The 25,944-nt window shown below is 41.1% G+C and overlaps 1 protein-coding gene across 7 annotated transcripts in view; it reads right to left on the bottom strand.

The window, feature by feature from the left end:
* The window catches only part of ZMIZ1 (zinc finger MIZ-type containing 1), a 342,873-nt gene that overhangs the window by 64,569 nt on the left and 252,360 nt on the right, over window positions 1-25,944 (bottom strand). The window lies entirely within an intron of this gene.

Genomic DNA, 25,944 nt, shown 5'->3' with positions numbered 1-25,944 from the left:
AAGACCAAAAGAATGATTATATGATCTACCTGTAGGTATCTCRATGAAACAAATGAAAACCTTGCACCAGAAAGGTTCTTGAGTAACAAACAAGTTTCTAAGGGCAGATTAAAAGCCAAAAAAACCACGCTACCTGGACCATTATGGACTAAGGTGAGGAAGAAAGAAYAGATACGAAGCATCGTCACTATCCTAATAGGARATAACAACAGAGCAATTAACAGAGAGAGCTGTAATCKCTTACATTCTCTTGTTCCAGACACACTGTCCATAAAGCCCTACAAGGCATAACATCATTATTAAAGTCCTCTTTTATTAAGGTGAGAAGCACYGGATCAAACTAATGGTCTCTTAGGTTCATTTTTTCTCCTCAGCCCTAGGTTATGGGGAAGGTATTTCCAATGGGTTTACTTGGTCAAATGCATGTTATAGATGTCAGATAAGCCCCTTCTAGTGTCTAGACATATGATACCAGCTTAGAAGCATAAGATCGAATTTTTAACTTTCCATACATATAGGACTGAAAACACTGAAGTCCTGCCGAAGAAGCCTGTGCAGGCAAATCAGACTTAATTCTCAACTGTAAATAAACCTTCAACATACAAGAAACATTCCTTTTTAGAAAGGATCACTCAGGAAAGGAAAGATAAAAATTTGCTATCTAAATATCTTTACTATAACTATTACTATAAAGGCATGAGCATTATATAGACCTACTAGATAACCATAACAGAAGTGCCAAAAAGTAGCATTAAAAAGTGAGTATAGATCTGTTTAACTCTTTGGAGCAGAGGCTGTCTCTTCAAATGAGTTTGTTCAGTGCTTAGCACAACTGGGATTCTGATTTAGATGTGAACCCTAACCAAATATTAATGTGTAATAATGGTAAATGCCATTACCTCAGTAAAACAGTACATTTTTATCTGGCATGTTTTACTATGGAAAGAATGAGGATGATTAAAAAAAAGCTGATGAAATATTAGAGTGATAGCTCTCCCATTTATGCAGTGCACAGCCTGTGCCCCCAGGGTGAGAACCACTTTACCACTGCAGACCCAAGCTAGAGCTGCTCCAGCAGGCCATGGTCAGGGAGGACCTCTGAGCCCTGTACTGCCAGCCCCTGCCCCAGGCTGACTGCGGGCTGAAGGATGGCTCAGAAAGCGTTGGGGATGAAAAGCTCTGCAACAATTCAGGGCAACTTTATCCATCTACCTCCAAGGATTATAYTTTAATTAGCCCATGATATTTCTACGTGTGTAGAAGTTGTCAGTGATGCCWTCTTCCTATAAACAACAATTACATTGTTTCTTCTGAGGATTTACAATTAAATCAAATTTTTAGTCACAAACAAATTCCAGTCTATCTGGCCATGACTGGACTTTAGAAGACTAATAAATAAGAACACACACACACTTCGGATACTTGGCTCAAAGCTGATCATAAAATCTTTGTTTCCTTATTCTAAGTAGTTACTGTGGTTCAGAAAGCAGACTGACCCAATCTAGGATAAAATAAATGGACATTTCAGTAACTGAAAGTTGAAAAAGAACACAAGCATATCTGAGCTAACTATTATTATTTGTGTAACAATAATAGCGAGAGCTCCAGGCTGGAGGAAGCACATTCCTCTACTTGCACGCTTCTTCTAACCAGCTAGAATTAGACATGGAACTGATGGAATAAATAAGACCAAAAAATGTTGACACCCTCAGAAGGAAAAATTGAAACACTGTTTTATCTCATCAAATCAGTTCAGACATCTCTGCTGCTATTCAGACAATTTGAGGCTTTATAGTTTGTTCTTAGTAGAAAATCTAAGWACGAAGACTTAAAAATCACTTTTCTGAACACTGAAGCTGGCTATTACTCTGTTACTTGCAAGTTCATATTTTATTGTGTACAGTTGCAATAAAGTRAATTAGATCAGTTCAGCAGTAACGAACTCAGAATGGTCTCCTTCAGCAAACCAGCAGCTTCCTCCAGCAATACCTCCCCCTCCTCCAATAGCAGAATATGCAAACCTCCTCCCAAGCACCACAGGACCRCTGCTGTAAACGTTGTAATTCTTCTGGTGCATATTGTACATCACAACGATTAGACAGCGATAATATGACCTATGTCTGTTTTCAGTGTGATTCAGAATAGTTACCAAAGAGATCTGTCTTCGCTGGTGCCCCCTGGCTGTGCTTGCCCCACCATATGCAGGGATAACAGGGWGCCCAACATGCTGTTAGCTGCACAGCTAGGAGCAGTTTAGCTGTGCAGCCAAAAGATCTCTGGAAATTTTCTCTTCTAAAGTCAAGGAGGTCCCTTGTGAATACTTGCAAACCACAGTTATCCAACAGTGTATCCAACTTAGCCAACTCTGGGCAGATTTTTTCAGAAAAAAGTAACAACCCTTCCCCACCTCCAAAGACTTTGCTACTCAAAGACCAGCGTCTTGCCAAATGGGGACACACCATCTTCAAGGAATAGGTGAACAGATTTCTTTTCAATAAACAAYGGTCTAGTCTGTTCTCTAAATATATCTATGTGTGTRTATATATACATATTCTTTCTTTCCTCCTCCTTTCTTTCTTCCTTTCTCTCCTTCTGATGCAGATGCCTACTTTCTTACATTTCAGCCTGAATTGTCGAAACGCAACAAAATGATAAGAGTCCAAAAGCAGCCACGTGATGGGATGGGTGAAGCAACCACYGATGGTCAAAACAACCCTACCTTTGTAACACATCTACCTAAAAATCAAGCTCTAATTTTATTAGCTACTCRTGTAAGACACATTGAAAAAATGCTCCGACAACTCTAAATCAAGAAAGACTGAGTGATRAAAACTGTCTTTGTAACCACTGAAGTCATTTTTGTATTAAAATACTGCCTACAGCATATGGCACAAGCCTTATCCTCCTGCGTAGGGCAGCCCCCGATCCACTCGGCCGGTTCACAGAGACGATCCTGTGACACTGGAGGCAGACCTTGAGGGTCCTCCCACCCAGGTAGGCCTTGTCCCTTCTGGGAAACAGCAAAGTTCCCTCGCTTCTGCTGCAAACTGAGTGCAAAGCCACACGTCCACCTCACCCACCGGAGCCCGGTCAGCAGCTTGCCTGAAGCTCAGRAAACTGGACTTTGCAAATGGGGTATCTCAAGAAATCACTGGCACAGCTTGCAAAACAATATCGAAACTGATAAACACACAGTTTTCTAATAGCTGTTAAAACACTCTGTAGTTAAAAAGATTATATCAAAAACATTCTGCAAAGGTCAGTAAATTTAGTCACCTTAACAGATTTTATGCACTACTTCTTTTTTTTTTAAGCTAAGAACTATGTGAATTCTTCCAATTCCTGCAACAAAAATGTTTTATTCTCATGTTAAAGCTGGGTTAGCTAAAACACAAAGGAATTCATACCTGGAATATTAGTAGGATGAAATGCAATYGAAGCCAAGCAAACTGGTACCTTATACCAGGTCTCTGTTGGCTAAAGGTAACATATTTCAAAGTGATTATAGAATTAGGCCCAGAGGGTGCACAGGGCAACATATTCAAAGGTGCTGAGTACATATGATATTAATTGTTCTTCATTCAGGATGAAACTGTACAATTTCATGATGCAGTAAAAGACCCACAACCTGAAACCTGGATTCCCTTCCACATCACCTCAGACCTCCTGTGTCGGCAAGAGACAGGGATCTGATCATCAGTCCCCAACTGGAAGGTGAGAAGACAGAGAAAATTTCTGCTAAAACAGAGAGACCTTCTGCTTAATAGGTTAAATACAGCCTTGCTGCATGGGAAGATCATCTACAATACCATTACTTRCAAGACTAACTGGACACATATTCCAGTCAAGCCCTCACATCACTTTCAAGCTGTCTATCATTATATTTAGAATTAAAATATATATATGTAAAATAAGCATAGAAAGTCTGCTTTGGAGAAAAGCCAACTACAGTAAAAATTGCTTTGTCTGCTTGTCCAGAAATACAGCCTCATTCACTCACAAGAGAAACTATTCACAGACAGAGAGAACAGTGCATAATTTGTAGGTCTTTACAGGTTTCCCTACCACCACCCCTAAGACTCCCTTTTCCTAGAAACAGCGTGAGCCAGACAGAGCTTTTTGCCCCCCTACCAGTCTTGAATATTTTAAGTCTTGTATGAGTGAATCGTAAAGAGCTGTGACACAAAGTTCAGTTTAACTAACTGCCAAACAGGAAGGCACTCATTACTCGTTTAAAAGCATCCTTTGTGCAAATGACTACAGTAGAGAATGATGAATTAAGAAAAAAAAAAAAMCCCAACACACAGGCAGAATGAACAGAGTCCATCTATGCAGCATGGTGTAAACAGCAGGCAGACACTACTTTCTCCTTCATCTGCTTTCTCAAACTGACCTTGTTGATCTGCTAGAGCATGAGTCAGTGTACTGTATTTATAAAAACAGAGAGCACCAGCAGACAGCTGCCTTGCGCCAGAACGTCAGCAACCCTCCCGCTTTTACTGTGCTTTCAAGGCTCCTCCGTTACTGACCTGACGTGGGACTTGAGTCTTATGAACAAAGCATTTTAAGAAGTCGTTAAGGAGGGGTGCACCGATTAGCATCTGTTAAATACGATTAGCATCTGTTAAATCCGGACAGCTACAGCAGCCTGCAGCAGCCCCGAGAACGGGGTTGGCAGAGGAGCACGTGTGTTACACTTACCGGGGGTATAAATTACCCGAGCACCGCACTGCCGACAGGGCAAGCTACAGCAACAAGAAGCACAATCCGTTCTCTAAATTATTTAGCTGGACATTTAATCTTACTCTTCTCTTCAGAAGCAAAATGCCTGAGGTGTGGAGGCTCGCAATTTAAAGGACTTCAGACCAGTTAATGTTAATTTAATGCCCAGAAACACATAGGTGAATGTACGATAGAGGTAAACCAGTAGAAAGAAGCCTTGGCGGGTGTCAGTGAGGAAGTGCATGAAATGGAGCCTGCTATGAAACTCTCGGCTTTACAAAGAGCCTCGGACACAGCCTCTTGCCACAGACCATCAAGAAACCACGCAGTCATACAATCAGTGGCAAACGGCGTTGTCAACAGCCTGAAGCAGCTTAACAGACAAAAAAATAAACAGGAAGAACGAACAGTTCTCAATATGACAAAAGATTATCATGTGAGGGCGATAAAAGTTTCCTCAAGAATCTTGAAAGTAGGGCAACAAAGCCTGCAGCTGACACTTTTCTGGGTGAGAAAAAGGCAAGATGGGGAAGATCTGGGCAACTGGATGCCGCCTTCCATCTTGTTCCCATGAAAATGACAATTTGCACCAGTGACCAAGCTCTAAACCTGAGCGCCCTTCCAGGGAAAGGGCATGCACTGTAGAAAGCTACATGACATTGCCAGTATTTAGTAAGATATTTAAAAAAAAAAAAAAAAAGGGAAGGAAATAACAATAACACCTTAATAATCACTACTTTAAATCAAACGCTYCCTGCCCAATGGAATACGGTTATAGTTTTGGTTACTCCATCTTAAAAAGCTGAAGTTAAAAGATTCAGAGATCAGCAGAAGTGACTGAACAAACACAGACATCTGATTGAGTAAACAGTGAAAAACAGTATTACTGAAAGATAAATAAAAAAGTGTACAGAAGTATGAAGCTTCATGTAAAAGATAAACTTGACAGAAGAAGGAGGCTTCAAAATTATGTTACCAGTATTCAGAAAGCAGTAAATAGTTTTTACTATGGCTAGTTTTCTCTTTCACATGGTCCAAATACTAAAGTTCATAGAAATGCCTGATACTATTTATGAACCCAGGAGTAGAGTGCAATTAAAAACAAAATTAAGCATTTATATGTACATATGCCCATCAATGTTAGAAAACATAAAGAAACAAGACATAAACGGACATTTAACATTAGTTCTTGTTCTTACAACTACTCCAGAAGACATTTATGCATCTGTCATTTGTGAGATCTAAGATGAAAAGTGGAAGAAAAAAAATACTTATTATTTTCTGAAATGTAGGCTACTGTCTTCAGAAAAGACCCAACAATTATTCTTACCTAATCATTCTATGACATTTGATTTTTACCTCCACAACATACATACACCTTTTGTATTAGTTAAAAAGGCAACAAGTTTAGCTCAAATAAATCAAAKGCTGAAAAATCAAGGTTAGCAAATGAAAGGCCAGAAAAAAAGAACTGAGTCACRGAAGACTGTTGCCTATACAACGCACTGGAGTGGTGCATTTTAAATCAATCTGTTCATTTCAGGCAATGTCTATATCAGGACAATTATTTGTTTTCCTTTCTCCAATGTTTAGTCACCAAAAAAACCATCTACATGAAAACAGCTTGTGCTTTACAGTTCTGATGAAGCTCATAAAAAATTAACAGAATGTGAATGTGAAGAAGGAAACATGATGATGCACAGAGATTATATATCCAAAAGACGAGGTACACACAGGCCTCACTGAAAATAGACTTGTGTTCATTTTCACATCTGAGGCAGCATTTAARTCTCAAAGTTAAATTATAAAATGTACATCAAGAGTTGTTAGCCAAAGTGCCCGTGAATTGAAGGCAGGTAACTTTTTCAGTAGCTTCTTTCATTTAAGGAGAATGGGAGAAACACGTAGAGGAGAATGAACTCCTCTATGTAAACCCTTGAGCACACTCAGAAGAACACCAAAATCTGCACCAGTTGCGCTCTGTGGATGGGCTTTCAGCTGCCAGGTACGACTCTGCCYGCTTCTCTGGGGCCAAAGATCACAACTCACTGGCTAGATGCTTCCAGGTCACCATCCTGCCTTCCCACCACAGAGAAACCCCTGGTCTGCGGGCCCTTGGTGCCCGGTTCAGTCCCCCAGCACACCCCGCTTTGCCTTTGAGCGTTTCCACGGTTCATGCGAGGACGCTGCCTGCAGCTGCAGYGACAACTTTATGGGGCCCTGCACCACTTCAACTGGAGAAGCACATTCCAACATGCAGACCTCACCCTGGAAAGCCAACCTGGTAATAAATTCTCTCAACGGTCTTCTCAGCACCTCTGGGACTTCCCTACCTTCTCCCAGGTAGTATTACGCAGTACTGGTCTTTCAAAATGGTGTTAAATCAAACATGCAGACCTATTTTTCTACCTTCCTCGCAATGGATTACAAGGCATGTGCACAATGGCCTTCTAATGCCTTATTTATGATACACTATTTCCTGCCAATACCTTAAGAAGAAGTATAAATACACAAACAGAAGCAACATCTCAGGCTAAAACTATTCATGGAGAAAGTACTCTAGTACTGCGTTTATATCACAAGTCTTCACCTTATGATTTATGATAACAGTTTGGGAATTCAAATCTGATAAGCATCTACAAAAAGACCTTTTTAAGGTTCTTCATTTATTCTCCTTAATTTTCAGATTGCCTATTCTATAATGTTACAAGAATAAAAAAATTACTGTGAACTGATGCCTATTAACACCAAGGGTTGGARAAGAAATAAAAGAAATCAAGTGCAGGTAACAAATAGTGAGAATAAAATCCTGTTCACCTTTTAAAGCTGTATTTATTTCCTAGCTACCCATGGTAAAACTAGCAGCTAAGGAAAAGGAATAAAAAGAAGAGATTCATAATGGTAGACATTGTTTTGAGAGAGGCTTTTTCCTGAACAAAAAATAAATTTCTGAATTTCAGAATTGTGATTAAAATAGAAATTAARGAGCTCTTCACTGAGTGAAGAAATTACATCTCTTCATTGCACTTTTGATATGGTATGTTCTACCTCTTCTAACATTTTGACACACTTCTCATATCTTTTTGAACAAAATGTGTGTAACTCAACAGTAAATCTTATAACTGCTGTTGGATTTATTGCTATACTGTAGCTGTCTATTGGATTACATTTCCACCTGCTGTTTCACTGTAATTTAATGTTAATTCTTTCATGTTTATATTTGATGCTTTTAATGCTGTTTTCTAAGATGTTTCAAAGAAGTATTTACCTCAATGAAACTGTACTGGTGAAATTAAATTAAACAAAACAAAACCTGTCGGATGAGCCGCTCTGCAGAGGAGGAGGACTGGACTGCCTACAAAATTAACCTGCAACATCCTTGAAGCATATTAGTAAGCAATACACAARCCAACAAGCTTAAAAAGGATGGAAGTACAAATAGTAATGAATCGTAAGAAGACAGATAGAAACTAAGATACCCTTCCATTAACAGGGACAATGAGAAAAACTGTACAGTGCGTACTAATTCAGATCCATCATAAACTGGTTAAGACTACTGGTGTCAAGATTAATCATTTGATTCTCGTTCAGAATCATTCCTCTGCTTATGTCATTTTGCTCTTCACATCTGTCCTAGCTATTATATACCTGTTTATTTAAAGAAAAAGAACATATGGCACTGGAGATACTGAGCTAGCAAATGCAGACTAATGGGTACAGCTGTCATGCAGGAAAGTCGCTCAGGTACATTCACCCATCTGTCTACAGACCCAGCACAACATTGGCTGCCATACCTCTGAGCAAAAGAGAAATATTCCCCGAAACTGTAGACAAATTTTTTTATCACYTAATATTTCAATTCTGTGAAGGTTTTGTTTGCAAGTTAGCTGACCTTTTCAAACAAAGTCGCAGACAATCTTGCCAAGTAAAAGCTTGTTTAAAAGGAAAAAAAAAAAAAAAGGAGTAGAACTGAAGATGAATACTCCAGCTACATGCTTGATTTTCCCCTCACCTCTACCTAGTGTCTTCTTTAGCTTAAGGAATTCTTCCTTATCTACACTCCTGAACGAGACGAGGTTCAGGTGCACTGCCTACCACAGTTTTGTGTATTGGTGTTCTGTCATTTATACGTTCCTGGACTTCAGCTATCCTGCGTTTTTTGGTGTTACAATTGCCTTATTTTGGAATTAGATTACTAACAGCACCTTTAGTTAGCTAGCGCACAAAGACTACRTTATAGACTTACTGCATCACACAATAATTTACTTAACTACTTCTCTTAAATGTTACTTTAGACAGATTTGTATTTTCCCCATTAGCTTTACAGTATGGATTTATTTGTGAATTACATGTACTCTTAAAGCCAGGAGAAAAGCTCTGCTGTTCATCTTCCCCTTACAGAAATAAAACACTGGGGGAAAARCTTCACACAGTTCCTGTCTTTCCTGGGGAAACACCCAACCCATCTGCAGAGAAAGAAAGAAAACTGAAAGACAGCAGACAGATCTCTCTGATTTCTCGGGATCAGGACTGATACGTTGCTTTCCTTGGTAACATCAGTGTCAAAATACACGCACAGCAGGGCCTAATCCTGAGTGCATTTCACCCAACCTGGGCTTTTTGTAGGACTGCAGCCTTCAGGTTCTGCCTGAACTTACACTGTTCCACTTTATCTGTTTGAATGAAAACAGAAACTTTYCATAGTCATTAACAGACATGAAAGAATTCAGTTTATGAAACTGCTGAATTATACAGTTTTTAAAAACAAACCACAAAATATACTGATTTGATAGTTTTTACTCTAAATTGTTATTTCAAAGAACAGGCATGCAGATGAAAACATAATTACTTTTCAAAAGGAAAAAATAACTAAAGCAAAATAATACATCTTGCCAGAATACACAGTTTCTATCTGCAATCATGTAATGTAAATGAATACATGACGATTGACAGATGTCACATTTTGGGGTTTAGCACAARCTTTCACCAGATGAAAGAGCAAACTGCCTTGCAAATTGGTTCCATGTTAGGATAAACTCTAGCCTTACCTTGGGTAATGGCTAGTCAATCACTAGATCATCATTTTATGACTTGAATTCACTGTAACATCAATAGTACATTACTGCTGGATTAACAAGGTATTTAAAAAGGCTAAATGTAATATTCCAGATGAGATTACCATATACTAGAAGTAATTATTAGACTTAATCACCAGAATATGGAGAGAGGTTGTCCCATGTTACTGTCTTTTGAACCAAACACTAGATACTTGTCAAAACTTAAAAGATAATCAAAAAACAAATGATTACATTTCTAGAGAAATAAACCAACGCTGGAAAAAAAACAACCAGCAGCAATATTTATCTTTGAACAKATCTTCCAAATACAGTTAAAGACCATTTGGCTGGAAAAATGGACTACATCAATATTGGTGTAAAAGACATAACTGCATTTTAATTCATTTACGAAAGGCTCACAGATGTGATTCAGACAAGAGTTGCTCAAGTTGCAAATATGCCTTACTCTAGTAAGTCTCAGTTTCTCTCTAAACAGTAGGTTGCTGCATGGAAGAGTAAAAAAAAACAAGTAATCCTAGGAATATCTGAAAAACAGTTTTCACTTAGCGCTAGAGTTGAATATTTTTATACTGAAATAAGGCTGAACTGTTTTTTCAGGAAATTATCAAAGGAAGCACAGCTACAGCTGAGACTGCTGAAAAAGTAAGTGAGGTTTGGATGCCTTTTCGTCAAATTTTGGACAACTACAAATTCAGTGAAGAACATGAAAGATGTTGCTGTCAATAGAGCCAAGCCCATTTTGGGTGGGTTCGTTTTTTGGTAGTTCTTTGACCCTGAAATCAAAATGAATCTCAGGATGGGATCAAATCCTTCTGGACTGAAACCTCCATACAGTTCTGCATCAGACTGATCCTAAAAGTGACTCTCAAAGAGTAAAGCTTTATTCATGCATTTCCATAATGCCAAGAAGAATCTCACAAATAAATGCATGACATTTCAGCATAGTTTAATTGCTCATTAAACTTTTAATGCCTGCCTTTTTCCTTAAGCAACTTGTTGACTAGTCAGGATTACTGGCATTCATGGATAATCCATGAGGAGAAAAAAAAAAAAAAAGATGCTATGGGAAAAGGACTGTTTCTCAGGGATATTCAAGAGTGAAGATGGGAGACTCTGGAAACAAATTTTGTGTATTTTTTTGCTAGAACATGTGCCTCAACTAATCTCACTGGCTATCAGTGCATTTTCATACTGCCGACAGTGACCAACAATCTGCTTTTGACTGAATTTACGTAGTATGAGACAGCAACAGAGCATTGCCCAGAGACCAGGGTTTAGTGACAAGTTTGGCAAGTTCATACAAGCAGTGAGAAATGCAGGTACTTCCAAGGGTATGTTTCTTGACTTTTCCATTTCTTGTGACCATTTCAACAGATGTTCCTGACAGCCCAGCCACCCTCAAAAAGTTCGATACACTTGCCTACTAGAAATACAGTTTGCATCAGCAGACAAAAATGATTTTGCTAGTTTATAGCTTATACTTAATTCCGCAAGCGAAACAAGCTGCATTGGCAAAAGCGCCTTTTTTTTTTTTTTTTTTTTTTTTTGTAGTACTATACCTACAGTAGCACTTTTGCCTGTATTGAAAGTTGTAAATAATCACCTCTATGCTCATACGCATTTTATACATAGATCTCACCTCAGGTGATCCCATCATTATTCTACAAACTTCCTCATCAGTGTGGTTTACTGCCTTTCTTCCAGGTTTCAGGGATACCACTGAATCCCACTGAAAACTGTACCCAAAGAGCTTTCAAACTGTGTAGTACGTAAGTTTTTAGAGCTCAGATTATGAAAAGGGAAACAGTATCTGCAGCTCTGTGGGAAAATGCGAAGGGTTTGCACTAGGTAAGCAAAAGTTACAAGTCAGAGACTAGTTCGTGGCAGCCAAAGCTTAACTTGAATTTAAAATGCATTCCCAGAGAATTATTATGTTGTTAATCTTTTCATTCTCTCTTTTTCCCCCCCCTTCTTACAGTACTGTCAAATCAGAACACAGTTCTAGTCTACTTCTTACACAGGTAAAGTTATTTTCAAGCTTTCCAAAGAGAAATTACCAGTGCTGGAGGATGAACAAAACTAGTATCAATGTTGACAATGAGATTTTAAATTATGCTTCCACACAACAAAATTATACACTACAGAACATGATGAGCCATTTCAACAATGAAAGAGATCTAAATATGGATTATTTTGCAGCTTGAGACAATTYGGATATGCCTAGATGCTACTACTACTCACACAGTATGTAGCACAATCGTCAAACTCTACTGTAAGTAGGAAAAAAAGGGGGAGTTAAGGACAGGCCATAAATATCTTAATTTTCAATAAAATCTGCAGCAGAAGCTTCTGGAGAGAGCCACTTAGATTTTTTTCCCTGAGGGTCCTTGACTCATGCAAAACTAATCTCAAAACACATTAGGCAAACAATGAAAAGACACATGGGAAAACTCAACTGTAGGTTCTAGTTTTAGATGCTGACAACTGGTAAAAATTTTCAAAAATGGCTTAGTATGTTAATAATCTAAAGTCCTCCAAAGACGACTTTGAAAAATTTGCCAAATACTCTGAGCGAAACTGTGCAACAGCTTGCCATGGCATAAATTAGAAGGGCGGCTTATGGTGACTCCACGGATAGGAAACTGAGATCCACAATTACCCTTCAGTTTAATGTAAGGAGAGCCATTTAAAGTGAGATTTTTGAAAAGTTATCGRCTGCCATGTTTTGTGAAAATCAACAGAGATATTTTAGTGTAAAGACAATGAATAATAAATACTACTTTCGCACTAAGACATTAACTTCACATTGCAGTAAAACTGATATTTTTACAGCCTGGGTACTGCACAAATGCAGAAACAGAAACAAAAAGGGAAGCAATGTTATTGAAAAGTAGTATTGCATATTAGCTGCCCTCTCCACCAAAAAAAAAAAAAAAAAGAAAGTTGAAAGTAGGGGAGCTGCAAAGAAAAATTCTCAGGCTACTATGAAGGACTTCACTACACGAAAAAAGTGTTTAATTCACATATAGTACTATTTTATGATCAGATGCTGCCTCATTCAAATAAATTGTCTCATTTCAGTCTGCTTTCAGTCTCCCTGACACCTTTCACAATTTGCACATCCCTAAACTGATTATATGGCTGGAAAACCAAACGCATATTTCAAACAAAGTACCTGTCACCTATTATTTTGGATGATTTAGGCAAACCCTTGAGTGTTCAYGTGGGTTGGGTAGGTATGCTCCAGCTACATGAGAGACATTTATAACTGCAAAGGAGGAAGCTCAGAGTAAACATACTGTTAAAAGAAATGATCAAAACCATCCTWACCGGGAATTCAACACTGAGAATAAAATAGCCTTACCACTGACAATGGTCCCAGTTTTCCAATGATCTACATCAGTTTTATTTGATCTGACACCAAGAAGAACAAAGCAGAGGATCAGGACTGATGAATTCGGCACTGTGGAAAGCTGCTTTTCTGACTGCATGAACTGCTTTTTGCTTGCTGTTAAATAAAAAATATCTATTTAAAAGTATGTATCTCAGGTCTTTGTGATCCAGCTAAACAAACAACCGTGAGAAAAGACTGAAAGGAAACATTCATTGTTGCCTATTTTCCATGCCCTTTTTATGTCTTTGCCATGGAAGTAGACATGGCAACAGTTCAGGTACTTCCTCTTATGGCAGCTATGCAATTTTCCAAACGTCATCTCCCACAAGCCAGAAGGAATCACAAGTGTTTGCCAAGGAGAAGCTGCTACTTGGGAAGGGCCCTATCTCCCAACTAAGTAATTAATCCTAATCCATTTTGAACCCTTCCAAAATGCTGTAGACGATTTTATTTAAAAAGAAAATTTTTGATGACACAGCTCTYGCTACCGTCCCAAGACAAGTACAGAAAACACTGTAATGTCTGTCTGGCTTGCTATCACAAGCTCATCATTTTTGCATCTGCCAGCAACAGCTGATGAGATCATTCGCTAGGCTGTCAAGAAACAAAAATTTTACCCACACTCAAGCTCTCGGATCAAAAGGGACAGCCTACCTCGTGACACTCTCCAGGGTGGCCTGATGACTGATTGGATTCCTGTGTCTCTGTCCCTTTCAACTTAGTGCGATGGGGGCCTTCAGAAAAATCTTGAGATTTGTGTGCCAAAGAAAGAGGATCTGTAACATTTAAAGGGTCAGGATTTGGGAGCATTCCAGCTCAGCCTGGGATTTAGTATTGAGTGTGGGTACCCATGAAGGCTCTCAAAAATGAAACAGGAGTTAATCCTCTTGAAGGATGGATGTTTGTCTACTCGTTCTCCACACTCAGAGGTCAATTTGTTCCAGCGCTCATCTCAATTAACGTCACCTCAAGCAACCCAAACCATTCTTTCACAGGACAAGCCTCTACACACAGTTCAACAGCAGGGACCGCACTTAATTTTTGGTATTATGGAGATGTAAAAGAACTCCATGATAGAAAGTCTTTTCCTTACAAATGAAAGGACTGCAGTGCATTTCCCCCTATCAGTTACACATAAGGTCTCTCATGAGACGTATCTTAAAACAGCAGCATTTTATTAGCTTTCTTCTCATCTTTCCTCACCCTGAGGCACCCTACCGGTGGTAAGAAACAGAGTGAGCATGGCATTGCTTCTTCAGAAACCAACATCAAATTATTTTTTAACCAAATAAAGCAGTATCAACAACTAGCTATAATTTGAAGCAAACAGCTCAGATGCAACAACTTCTCTAAGACAGGAAACGGTTCTGGAGAGTGGGACTCAAGAAACTGGCTGATAAAGGTGATTTGCCAAGCTGAGCTACAGCCAGCGTACAGCCTTAGTTGAATCGCTTCTTCTACCATACATTTCAATTTCTTTTCAGTGTGATATGTGTAATATCTCTCAGTTCAGAAACATTACAGAAACAAATTAATTAATGACCAYGAAGCGCTGTGCTACAGAGGCACCGTGCTATAATCACAAGGGAGACCACCAAGGTGCTACAACTGTTTTTAGCATTTCAATGGGTAAATGAGCACTAACTGGCAAAAGGTAAATTATCTTCCATTTCCAGCACTTTTTTTGGCTCAGCATAAAGCACAAGATCAGCAAGTATGTGCAACTGCAGCTTTACAGTCCTTGCTGTAYTCACATGGCAGCTCAGCAGATGACATCAGTTTCTTGAGCTGTCAGTTCAGCCCCTTCTGTGAGCACTAAATTGACTCCAACCCCCCTCATTGAGCAAGAGTGACAGTCCTTTCTCACTCATGTCATCACAGAGTGCACACTGATTGTGAAATGCACTTAATGAAGGGTGGTTATTGCTTACTTAAGGGAATAAGCTCGCACTGAAATATCTATAGAGCTTARCAGCAGCTTTACAGATGCTACACAGAGAAGAGGCAAGTGGGACAGAACTGAGCAGACTTCATATTTTTCCTCATAAATATGAAGAAAACCAACTATTTTTTAAATATTAGTAGCAAGTAAAAAACAAAAAAATCCTACAACACATCAACCAGGCCAAATGTGTATTCAAGCGGAGGTAAGAAACCGTTTAGGGCTCTTACAGGACTATAAGCCCATTCGACAGGTCTGATAATTTTAAAGGTCTAATTCCATTACAGTATCTGGCAGCCTGCAAGGGCACATTTTACTAACCATAGGCCACCAGGTCATGATAGATGTTGACAGAAAACATCAAAGGTTAAGCAGATGTAAGACTATAAAACATTCCAAGCTGTACAGTGTCAGCAGTGTTAACTAGCAAACACAGAGCTGTTCAGCTGGAGGAAAAGTAGTTGGTTCCTTCATCAACGGCATGCATGGCCAATTCTAGGTGTCCAGGATGGCTTGCATAGGGCATGTTCACATAACATAAAAATCACCTTTGTTACAAAGTCCAAATTCCACATATTAAAATTTATCCAGTGCAAGCTTGGATCAATTAACATTGACAGGTTGAGAAAATATGCCTATGTAATAGATTTCACTGGTTATCTTCAGCTGGGAAATACATGCACAGCTGCTTTATGGCCACCAATGGAGCAGGTTGCAAAGAGAAGTAATTAAGTAGGAGAGTTCACAAACACATTTCAATAACAACTGTCAGAGAACATGCAATTGCCTCTGTGTGACACTATCATTTTGACTTTCAGCAGTAGCATTGAGATCCACACAGCCATGATACGAGATGTGTCTGAAAGGCTACCAAGGCTTGTCCGCTCATCAGACTACTACCCTCTGCTGCTCTTTCGTGTGGATGCTAACATTACAGAGAACAAACTAGAAACAATCAAAGAAGACTTCAAAGCCTTGGGCATGGTGGTGAAGGGTCTGGAAGCCCAGGTGGTCTTCTCATTGGTCCCGCTGATTAGGGGGAGGCACGGAAGGAGGAGTAGGAAGATTTTCCGAATCAACAACTGGCTACACCACTGGTGCTGGCAACAGAGTTTTGGATTCTATGACCATGGAACATGGTTTGAAGATGAACAACTGTTGGGGATAGATGGGATTCACCTCACCAAGMAGGGCACATTTGCCTTTGCAAACAGGTTAGCCAGCCTAGTAAAGAGGACTTTAAACTAGGTAGGAGCGGGGAGGGGGGGATGTCCCCTACAGACAAGGTAGACAACAAAACACAAGTTGGGTTGGGGGGCCTCCATCGGGTGCATGCAGCTGGGGATGTGCATTTGGGACACGGCTATGGGGGACCCCTGTATACCCTTCCTGGGAAACAAACAGGAGGAGCTGGAAATCTGCGTGCAGTCACTGGGCCATGATCTCACTGCAATCACTGGGACATGGTGGGATAGCTCGCATGACTGGAATGCCATCATGGATGGCTAGGTGCTTTTTAGGAAAGACAGGCCAGGAGGGCGAGGTGGTGGAGCTGCTCTTTATGTGAGAGAGCAACTGGAATGCATCGAGCTCTGCCTAGGGGCGGAGGAGGAGGAGGAGGAGGCAGTTGAGAGCTTAGGGCAGGCCAACACGAGGGACACTGTTGTGGGTGTCTACTACAGGCCACCTGACCAGGAAGAGAAAGTTGRTGAGGCCTTCTCTAGACAGCTGGAGGTAGCCTCAAGATCACAGGCCCCGGTTCTCATGGGGGACTTCAACCGGCCTGACATCTGCTGGAGGGACCACACAGCAAGGCGCAAGCGGTCCAGGAGGCTCCTGCAATGCACCGATGATAACTTCTCGTCACAAACGGTGGAGAAGCCTACGAGGAAGGGTGTCCTGCTGGACCTTGTCCTTACCAACAGAGAGGGACTGGTTAGAGATGCGAAGGTGGGGGGCGGCCTCGGCCGCAGTGACCACGAGATGGCGGAGTTCAGGATCCTGCAGGAAAGAAGCAAGGCAACAAGCAGGATCGCAACCCCGGACCTCAGGAGAGCGGACTTCGGGCTCTCCAGAGACCTAACTGGAAGAATCTCATGGGTTAAGGCCCTAGGAGGAAGGAGGGTCCAGGAGAGCTGGCTAATATTCAAACATCRCTTCCTCGGAGCTCGAGAGCGGTGCATCCCTATGAGTAAGAAGCGCAACAAAAGGGGCGGGAGACCCGCGTGGGTGAGCAAGGAGCTCTTGGCCAAATTCAGACAGAAGGAGAAAGTACACAGAATGTGGAAGAGGGGACAGGCTRCTTGGGAGRATTATAGGAATGCAGTCAGAGTCTGTAGAGATGCATCGAGGAAGGCTRAGGCCCAGCTGGAACTGAGTCTGGCAAGGGATGCCAAGGACAGTAAGAAGGGCTTCTTCAGATACATCAGCAGCAAGAGGAGGACATGGGAAAATGTGGGCCCGCTACTGAATGGGAAGGGGGGCCCAGGTGACAAGGGATACAGAGAAGGCAGAGTTACTGAATGCCTTCTTTGCTTCAGTCTTCACTGCTAAGGGCGGCCCCCGGGAATCCCGTAGTCTGGACGTGAGGGAGAGAGTCTGGAGAAGGGAAGACTTTCCTTTGGTTGAGGAGBATAGGATTAGAGACCTTCTGGGCAGCCTAGACATCCACAAATCCACGGGCCCGGATGGGATGCACCCATGGGTACCGAGGGAGTTGGAGGATGTTGTTGCCAGGCCGCTCTCCATCACCTTTGAAAAGTCATGGAGAACCGGAGAGGTGCCTGAGGACTGGAAGAAAGCCAGTGTCACTCCAGTCTTCAAACAGGGCAAGGAGGAGGACCCAGGCAACTACAGGCCGGTCAGCCTCACCTCCATCCCTGGAAAGGTGACGGAACAGCTCATTCTGGATGTCATCTCCAGGCATATGGAGGAAAAGAAGGTGATCAGGARTAGCCAGCCTGGATCCACCAAGGGGAAATCCTGCTTAACCAATCTGACAGCCTTTTCTGAGGGAATGACTGACTGGGTAGATGAGGGGAGAGCAGTGGACGTTGTGTACCTTGACTTCAGCATGCCTTTTGACACTGTCGCCCACAACATCCGTAACATGGAGCTACTGGAGAGAGTCCAGTGCAGGGCTACGAAGATGATCAGAGGGCTGGAGCGCCTGCCCTATGAGGAACGGCTGCGAGAGCTGGGCCTCTTCAGCCTGGGGAAGAGAAGACTGACGGGGGAGATCTTATCAGTGTGTACAAGTACCTGAAGGGAGGGTGTCAGGGGGATGGGGACAAACGCTTTTCAGTTGCCCCGTGTGACAGGACAAGAGGCAATGGGCAGATATTGAAGCACAGGACGCTCCGCCTGAACGTGAGGGGGAATTTCTTCTCTGTGAGAGTGACAGAGCACTGGGACGGGTTGCCCAGAGAGGTTGTGGAGTCTCCTTCTCTGGAGATCCTCAAGAACCACCTGGATGCAACCCTGTCGAACACGCTCTAGGTGACCCTGCTGAGCACGGGGGTTGGACTAGATGATCTCCAGAGGTCCCTTCCAACCTTACTGATTCTMTGATGGTCTAAGCCAGCAGCTAAAACAATTTAAGAAAGAAACACAATAATCTTAAATTCCTCACAAAACTTACTGAAAAATAACAGTGTAATCACTGCAGCTTGCAATGCACACTTCAGCWATGCCTGAGAGCATTTCTGCAACACATTTATGCAGCTGTAACTCTAACATGTAATTCTGACTGGTCTTTCCTTAAAGGTGTTTAGATATACGGTCAATTACCATCACCAGAGAGTTAATCTTACTGCTCCTATTAAATACAAAAACTACTAACATTTCACAGTCCTAAAMTGGTCAATGGAAAGGACAGTGACACACATACGTTCGCTATGGAAGATATCGCATGTGCACATGGAAAAGACTCGAGCYGTTCTGCACACACTTTTCTGCAAAGCACTACAAGGATATTCACAAATAAATCTTCATTTTTTTAAGAGCTCTTCTGAGTGACATGTACCCACATAAAAATGTGCCACCACCACAAACAATTAAATTACAAGCTGTTCAATATGTAAGCAGGGCAAAGGGGTGACTCCTGACCAAATCTGACATACAAACAGCTTGCTAATTTGTCAGTGAGCCAAAATAAATGGAATGGGCTGGCTACAGGTGCAGGTAAATGCCTCAGAAATAGACACCAGTAAGTCAGTTAGTCCTCTATAATGGTTTAGATTACAATCATTTAACAAGAAGGACATCTCTGCCTTTGCAACATGACTTTTGAGTGCCTAAAGTCAGCTATTTTAAGTCAACACTTAAGATGGGCCTTTAAAACTTCCTCTTTCTGGCCTCTTATATTCTACTCATTACTTCTGCAGAAATTAAAAAGTGCTTCTTCCTTCTCTTTTGCTTGTTGCAAAATACATAATTCAAAATTATGGGGTAGTATGTAATAACGACCAAACAACTCTCCAAGATCAAAATCCTCTCAGTGCGGAAGGAAGTTCCCTCCGATACCTTTTGCAGACGGAGACACAAAGGAAAAGCTTGCTGAAGGTCAACGACCTGTAAGGCCAACATCCTAATCTGACTAAACAAACTGATGTAGTCTCTGTGGACAGGTCAGGACAGGCGCTCACGGTGTATTGTACTTGTTCCTTACAAGTAAAGATGCCTTGATCCCCTGAGTCCTCTATTTGAAATACTTCTCCAAAAAGCAGTCTTTGGCCATCCCATCTCTCTGCTCCAATACTGTCACCTTCCAGGCCCTTTTTCTGTGAAAATGGCACAAGAGAGCCCATCTAATAACAACAAACACAAGCCTAATGGCATGTTCAAAAGAAAATCACGCTCATATTAGCACCAGAAACATAATTACACAAGGATCATCTATATTCCTATTTTTCATAGAGCTTAAAGGTAAATTTGAGAGCCATAAATAAAAACATTTAGTAAAAACATTAATTAAGATCACTGGTTTCCAATGGATTAGACCATATAATACCTTACTTTCAGGTTTCAAGTCTCAATCTGAGTCTAATGCAACTTGTCTATAATGAAGTATATTTCTTGACAGTCAAAAATTGCTTTAAATAAAGTTAATTTAAGGGTATTCCAGATAAATCAGTGAATTAAAAATTACAGTATTTCCAGCCTGAGGAATAGTAAGAAAACATATATAGCCACTGGGAAAACTGACTGGAAGAGCAAAGAGCGCCATTTAGCAATGTTTGTCTACGGCCAAGAAGATGAAATGTTTTAAAAGTTTCTTCGAGACTAACCTCTCCATTTCTGTATTGCCAAAAGAGCAGTAAGAGTGCATATGAGCAAAAAGGCAAGCAGGAACTAGGAAGGTAGTGGCTACACTAGTGCTTAGTTCTGAAAGCATGCCATTTCACTACACTTAGGATAGAAAGAGTTTTTACACATTTGCAACCTAACACGACAGCTGAGCACACCCGAAAATACGCATTATAAATGAGAACCAAAAGCCAGACCTGGAGACAACCTCAATGTTAGCTGCAAAGTTCACTAAGATATTACCAAATTTACTAAAAAAATACAAAGGCTATGACATAACCCTGTGGCAAATCTGTCTGAGCAGGACAACTGGAGTTAAACTATTGACAGCAACAAAACGAGAATGCTGAGAAATACCAGTAGTAAAACCCCATAACAGAACCAGGGAGACCTACAAGCTGCTCAAGGCAGTCAAATAACATTCTGAGATCAATAGAAGCAAATACTGCTGGCAGATCAAGCAGGATCAAGACTACATAAGCCAATGCAATCTGTATGAATAAGTAAATCATGACAGGCTCCTCTGAAAGCCTTGGTGTTAGGGCAATGCTTGAAAACCTCACCTTTTCTCAAACAGTGTCAGTAGACAAGACAGTGAAAGAAACAGCACTGTTAACAACCTCCTGAGAACTCTGGCTGGAAAATGGATAAATAACTGGCAATGCAAAACATTATTTTTTTCTTTTCCTGCTGCTCACTAATGCAGAAATACAGACATCTGTGGCACCAAGACATCAGTAAAGCAGGTTGGCAAAACTGAATGGGTACTGAAAAGACAGTTACATGACAAGCTCCTATTAACAGTCTTGGATATTTTCTTGAACTTTCATAAAGAAAAGACACCCAAGGATATGTAATATACATTAAAAAAAATCCAAGTTGCCCTATTTCTGCTTCCACTGAATGTCTACCAACTTCACTTGTAACTAAGTTAGGTAAGTATGATTTTAAAAACCTACTACTCATTGTTTTAATAGTAAGTACATGAAAGAAAGAACACATCCAGGCATTGTAACACTGCATTCAAATAGAATTCTAATCAGCTCATATTTACCGACAATTGGGATTTTTTTGTCTGTTTCCAGGATTTCAAGACAGAGTCCAGTCTGCCTACCTGCTGAAATGACATTTAAGTAGCACTGAGGAGGCACAAGGAACATCAACTATTAGCAAGCAAATTCACTTAGAGGAATTAGAAGTCGATAAACAAACAAAAAAGGCTATTCATCAAACCGATGAAAGCTGTACCTCAGTCATAATAAACAACAAGGAGCCTAGCTGGGTGTCTGAACATTTATTGGTGCTAATAAAGACAACTGTGATCAAAATTAACTTTTTTTTTTCTAGAATGGATAAAACTATCATCAGTGGCACTGGGTTACTGTCAACAGAATGAGCCCCAGCAAACTAAAAATTAGAATTAATAACATCCTACAGAAAATGCAAGGCATCTGAGAATGATCCAAGTAAAAAACTGAAGAAATGTATAATATTTATTAGAGGTAGGGTAAGCAACACTGCTGAAGTAACTACTGTCCTCGTGTCATTCATTTCATTTCATAACTATACTTTGTCTTGATTTTAAGGAGAAAATTCTTAAGGGAACTTCTAATTAAAAACCATGAAGAAACAGTCTGTGTTCTTTCTGGTCCTCTATCTCTTTACTGAATTCTCGATGAATGAGCCTATGTACGTGCCAGACTGGCTGGCTGCTTTCACATCGATGATGAACGATATGCACTCTTCACCATGTCTTAAAAGCTATTACTGTTTTGCTTTATGGTGCATTTGTGTACCTCTGATAATTTTTGAAACACACACTTTATTTGAAGGCTAGCTCATCCTTTCATATTCCAATTTAAAAGGTTTTGTTCAGTGATTCCAAATTTTTATGACATTGAGGCAACTTATTTGTAGGCATTTATTTGCCCTCACAGGCCTTCATCACCCTCACCAGCCTCCTTCTAGCCTGACCCCCTGATGTTTTTTTAATTGGCCTCTGGAGAAGGGTGGCAATGCAGCAGGCAGGTGGGAGAGTTGATCTCCATACACCTACACTCTTTTACAAACTGGGCAATACTCTAAATGCTCCTAAATTTTACCCATGGGTTGCTATATGCTGGAGAACACCTCTGCTTCTATGGCTGCTTCACAGCTGGGGCCAGTGAAACCCCCAGGAAGGGARGATGGAGTGCTGAGATTTCTAGTGAACACACACAAACCACACTTCCAGGCTACCTGATTATTTTATACAGTGTTTTATAAGCAAGTATACCAGGTGGAATTTTTGTTCTCATCCTGTTGTTAGGGGAGCTGAGAAATACTAATACAATGTATATTTTCTAATGCGTTATATTCTAGCTATTTATAAAAGAATCTGCTGGTTTTGGTCATGCCAGCAAACAATCATTCACTCCACACTACAGCTAAACAGCCATCACCTCCAGTGTTTTCTTTACAGATCTTCCTGGTCTATTCTGGAAAGGCAGTAGGAGGAAAAGCACCACAGCAAACTCAGAGGACAGGCGGTGTGGACACTTGCTACAGCTATGGGGTTTTGGGCACTCCTAGGCTCTGTCTAAACTGTACCCTGCGCTGCTCCCTGCAAGGTGTCTGATGTAGCACGYGGTCTGCTCAGTCCACACAGCGCTCCACGTGGCTCCGCTGGACTTCTGAYGCTCAGGCTAGATCAGTCAGCACAAGCTTGGGTATCTCTGACCTGCAACGCAGCTATGGCTGGGCAAYGCTGGAAGGAAGCCACTTTTCTCCAAGCAAAAGCTTAGAGAGCAAAAGCCCTGCTGTCTGGCTGCTTCCAAGTCGTTCCATGGTGGCCATAAGAGTGGCCTCCTCGATGTGTTACACCAAAGATAAAACAGAAGCTCCACTTGCAAGRGCAGCCACAGGGGAAGGTATTTCCTGTGGCAGTTTCTTCTTCAACTGAGAGGAACAAAACCAGACAGTGTCTTCACTGAGCTCTCAGGAACACCAGTTCATTTTAGCAGTGTTCCATACGGGAAGGCTTTTTTGTTTTTCTTTTTTTTTCTTCTCTAGGTAGCTCTCTTATGCTTTTCCTGTTTAATATAATTTTCTACCTTACATCTTGGGAGAAAGAACGAATTCCAGTTATAAAGTCCCATAGAGTGACAGTGTCCTGCAGGCTGCACTCTGCTAAGATTTGCTGTTGCTGTTGATCAGCAATAAGCCTTTTGCTGGTCTCTGGTTATGAGAAGGTTTGACCATCGCAGCCMAGGAGCTTCGCGATGTCCCAGTCCCAGTGACAACTGAGGCTGACAGGGAAACTTCTGTGTCATCAGCTTAGCTCGTGACGTAGAAAAACACAATTCTTTTTTGCCTTGGTTACACATGCAGTAATTTGGTTTGAGTTGGATTCAATCTAATTGCCCCACTAACCTTTACGACAAGGGAAGCCCTTTTTTGCCAGACCATTCTCTCTAAATTATCTCACTATTATTAAACTGCTAGTACAATGACAAATTATGGATTAATCCTCAACCCAAAGCATCGTCTTCACGTTACTCTCTCACTGCTAGTCTGCACATTTGTATTTTTGGTGTGCCACCACCCGCTGTTTCTGGAGCGGTACATGGGGGCCCCTATCTTGGCACTCACAGAGTACCTTGCAAAAGGCTTCCACGACTAAACACTRCTTTTCATATAAACACTACAAATAAAAGAGCATATGTTTCACTGGAGTACGAACACAGCAACGTTGCTTTCAGGACTACTCCGACCTTTACGCACAGACATTTGAGGTTTACGCTCATTCTACTACAAAGTTATACATAGTTTCACGGCTTAAGACAAAGTCTCAAAGCTCTCTCAGGACCAGCCTTATCAGCTCTTCCCATGAAACTGTACCTGCCACATTCAGACTGCTTYTCCTGTACAGAGATGTCACTGTGTTTGCAGACATATTTCCCTAGAGCTGGAGCCTGGTGGCTCCCTCAAAAAGAGGTGAGGGGGGGGGGGAAGCCCTCAAATTATTCTTAAATACTTTTACAAAGCAAAATTTTCATYATACTTTCAAAGCTCTGAGCCTTTGGTAAACTTTTCTGTTGGCTTAAATTCAAACTGAAGTGCTATCGAGTTCTTCTGTAGTAAATTAATATAAAAAACCCTTTTCTTCCTAAGTTCTACTCAAACATTGAACTCTCATCTTGATTTAAGAAGTAAGCAAAAAGAGGAACAAACCTCTAAGCAGATTTGTAACAGTACAGAGGAAATACACTTTTGCTTAACACATTAAAAAACCTCCAAGACATTGATAATTAACTTCTTTACCACTGTAACTCTAATAAAGTTCTAACCAAAAGAAAATACTGGGTAACCGAGCAATTTTAATTGAATCTTAATTTCATGCACTTCCATTTGCAGGTGGTGTTTCAGTCACGCTAAAAATGATCTCAAATTGGTCAGTTCAACCAACCAGCTCTGCCTAGACTGAGCTCTGGATCAGCAGTTCACAGGTGCTAACTGGTTTTCACAGCCAGCGCGCGGTACGGACCCACCTGAACTCAGGGAGGGAGCTCGCAGGGCTGAAGTCAACCCTGGCTTTGACACTGGCTTTGGTGGACACAGGGTCAGACACTAACACTGTTTTAGACAAGGTCTACGGTGTGATCTACCGATCAAAGAGCTGCTACCTGCCGCAGCAAATCTCTGTCCCCAGCAAACCATGTTGTTGACGTTTCCTGGGTGCTTGATCCGTAAACTTTGAACCTGTTTAAAACTTGTGTGTTTAATTTTTGCTGTGAATTACTATTTGCCATTTTGCTCAGGTGCAAGTTCTTATTTGCTTTACTCCAAAAAACAGAAACAAAAAAATCGAACAGCATCCCCTGCACTGTTTAGCAGTTCACAGTCCACTCTAGCACCACTAGTTTTAAACTTTCTGAAAAGTCTTTAACCATGTGCAATTTAAATAACATTTCAAAATTTGTTTTTATGAAGGCAAGCAAATAAACAAGTCACTTCTTATTACTAAAAATGAGGGGCAACATACTTGTCAACCTGAACACCTGAGACTGCTGTTGGCATTCATACTTTTTCGGAATCCTCTTTGAAATCACTTGCCACAGATGCACGTTATTTGTGAGTTATGCACGGTAAGGTCTTTATAAAGACAGCAAAAATGAAATGGTGGCAGCAGTACTGTTGTTGCCGTTTGCAGAACGGCACGTCACATTTTGACAGCGCCAAGCAGGCTAAAGTTGAAGAAAACACCACTGATAATCGCTGTTACGTTTTGTTTTTATGAATGCAAGTAAACATAAATAAGGTTCTTGCAAAAAACTGAACATTTCACCCTCTCAAACAGAAACGGGTAAAAAGCGGTTGCATCAGCGCRACACGAATTTCCCCGCCGCGTGCCCAGGTCTCTCCAGGGGCAGGCGCACGGAGGAGCGGTGGCTGTAGGCACGCCGGCCCCCGTTTCGCGGCGAGGCCTCCCGCCCTTCACCCCGCGCCGCCGCCGCCGCCGG

This window comes from Rhea americana, unplaced genomic scaffold (genome assembly GCF_003343005.1).
Source record: "Rhea americana isolate MKP2758 unplaced genomic scaffold, rheAme1 scaffold_36, whole genome shotgun sequence".
NCBI lineage: Eukaryota > Metazoa > Chordata > Aves > Rheiformes > Rheidae > Rhea > Rhea americana.
Note: the sequence above shows the minus strand (reverse complement) of the source record. Positions and strands in the feature narration are given on the sequence as shown.